This window comes from Styela clava, chromosome 1 (assembly GCF_964204865.1).
Source record: "Styela clava chromosome 1, kaStyClav1.hap1.2, whole genome shotgun sequence".
NCBI lineage: Eukaryota > Metazoa > Chordata > Ascidiacea > Stolidobranchia > Styelidae > Styela > Styela clava.
In genome coordinates, this window is record NC_135250.1 from 27,656,949 (window position 1) to 27,659,911 (window position 2,963).

Below are 2,963 nucleotides of genomic sequence, written 5' to 3' on the forward strand. Positions count from 1 at the left end.
TACCAAGTAGCTTAAGTTAGCCACGCCCACAAATTGTATATTCTTGTGCTCACATATCACGGAGTATAACGAATAAAACTATGACATATAGTCAAGTCTTATTTAGCAACTGGTATTGGATTTCCACTATATTCGAGTATCCTAGTAACATAGAAGGTTCCTTATTCCGTGTCTATTATTGTGTAAAAATGCTAAATTAGAAACGGTAGACTATAAGTCAAAATTATATATGTTTGGATTGTTCTATTTCGTGGTTTTCATTTTTAGGTACAAAAAAACAAAGTTTACTCCCTCATTAAAGACTACAGCGTGGAATGATGGTCGATGGCGATCGGTGATTCACACATGGCGTAGACACACACTAATACATCGATACCCCTGGGATCAAAACAATGAGAGTATGTATTATTCTATGTTTGAATAAACCTGCAGATATTCAATTCTAGCGTATGGTTACAGAATATTTGAACTAATATGAAACCGAAGCAAAACTAATGGCATTATTTCTAGCTCAATTTATTGAAATGCAGAAGGAAGTAAATTTAAAGAACAGTGGTTTTCAACCATTATTTCTTGTGGCCATGTTTCAGCACCAAAAGAAATATTATGCCCACAAACCTTTAAAAAAAATCGAGAATCATTAAAATGTTTTTTTATTGATGTAAACAATACGGCAAATGTGTCAATGACCAAACTAATCCTTGTGTGTATTTATCTTCTTGTCAAATTGACTTTCGAAGTTTGGTTCAATTCCAGTCATACATTTATGGGATCTACTGTAAGCATAATGATAAGTTCAGGCCCATTAAAAAAAAAAAACACTAAATCTAGAAAGCCAAACGCAAAATGCAATTCGAATCTCTTCGTCGTCGTTTGCGTAAAGCATAGATTGAATGAAATGTTAAAAGCATTTCATTTTATTTTTTTTTTCAGCAGATCAAGAGTTGGAAGACTCGATGGAAGTCCAGAATATGTTTGATGAGACAATATAAGATGAGACATACAAAGCATTAAAAAGGAACAGGCATATATATATATACAGAAAACAGATATTTTTAGTGTCAATAATTTACTGAAAAATGAATTGTAATTTACTTACATGCAGGACTTATATTTGACATATATAACTCAATTTTATCGTCATATGTGATTGATTTTTTTCAGAATATGTTAGATGTGACGATGTAAGTTTTTATAAAGTCTGAAATGTAGCCTACAGGGTGTTCATGAAGTCCAGTGTTAAATTACGTGAAAGAAATTTGACGTGCCTCGTGCACTAATAGTTGGCAAATAAAGGTGTATTAAATGAAGTAGCCTAAATAAAAAACACTGATAGGAATATAATCTGGCCAAGTTATACCGTAAACTGACTATACAACAAATTTGAACATGGTAACAGAACTTTATGAACACCACATGTAGGCTACATTGTTTACAATATTATCGAAGAAATATAGCATATTCAGAAATCGGATATTTCTTACATCAATTGGTTTGTGATCTAGATTTTAACAAGCGCCGGCAGCAAAATTCATTTAAAAAAAAGCACAAACATTAAAAAAATGTCCGGAAAAGAATATATATATATATTGCCATTACGAAGTCAAATAAGGAATTATCAGTTTTAATGCAAGTATTTTTTCGTTGGTGATTACCTAACCATCCTTTGTCACACAAATTGCTTACTTGTAGGCCTATACTGAACACGTTTTGTGAATTTCAAAAAATAAAATAAAACTTATGAGATCTGAAATTACTCCATTGTAGTTGATTTCAAGCTGTTCCGCCACTGGGAGGGAAAAAAGAAAAAATTCCACAAGAGAAATAGAAAAGCCAGATATTATTAAAAATAATTTTTATTTCATTTATTCCACTGGAAGAAAAGCAGCCAAGGCGGTCCAATCACACGGCGGTCGGTTATGGGGTGGAACAGTTTTATTCATGCTAATGAATGTATCGTGTGCCTCTTCCAAGCCACGCTGTTATCCCATCAAATTATGTACGACTTGGCCGAACTATCCATGTGAACTATGCATTCAGGAGACAAGAGCGCGGCGCTAACGAAAAATATTCAATTAAAAGATTATATTATTGTTTGCAATAATGGGATTTGTTTTTTTGAAATTTTACCAAAACGCTCTCTTTTCTCAAGTTATCATTCATGCATCGCAGGAGTTCACACTTAAATAATATTTCCATGATGACAGGCTTTTCCGAGAACCTTATCTTTTGTTGAAATCTCCAGGCTGCCTTGAACTGTTCTTATAGTGTTCTCTATGTGATTTTGATGTAGGCAATAAAGCTTACCTGATCCATACATTAATCGCACGCTAGATTTTTAAGAAAAACAAGTATTTTAGCGCGCCACATGGCAGGGCTACTAAACCGGCGGACCGCGGTCCGAATACGGGCTTTTCGACCATTTAATTTGGACCGCGTCTGCTTGTTTATTTTGGCAGCATAAGCATCGTTTTATAGTTTTAGATGATTTTGATACAATTTGAATACAGTTTGTCTTACTGGTGCCGATGTGTGACATTTGTGTCCATATTTGCGAGCTATTCATTGCTCTTGTATTTAACTTAATATTGCATTTGAAGTTTCATTTATTTAATGAAATAAATTCCCTGTAAAGTCCGGACCCCAGTAATTTTGAAGTTTTGTAAACGGACCGTTGGTGAAAATAGTTGAGTAGCCCCGCCATATGGTATCAGGTCCGCCAGTAATCTTCTATCAGCACCATTTCCACATAAAGTGAAGTGTGAGACCCTGCTTTGAGCAAACTGATTTACATAGCGCACACATGTTTTTATATTTCACCGTTAACTGTTCCGCTGAATTCCAATATACATAATTGATTCGCTGACAGTCTTGAATTGTCTCAAGTCAATATAAATATATCTGAATAGCTTGTCAAGGCTCGAGACCTTGCTTTGAGCAGACTTATACACAACGCACACACA

At 34.3% G+C, this 2,963-nt stretch overlaps 1 long non-coding RNA gene across 1 annotated transcript; it reads left to right on the plus strand.

The window, feature by feature from the left end:
- Positions 1–264: 264 nt before the first annotated feature.
- On the plus strand, positions 265–1,756 carry LOC144423035 (uncharacterized). The gene is made up of 2 exons (XR_013475525.1): positions 265–398; positions 937–1,756. It is a non-coding gene; the product is annotated as an uncharacterized LOC144423035 (long non-coding RNA).
- Positions 1,757–2,963: the final 1,207 nt, after the last annotated feature.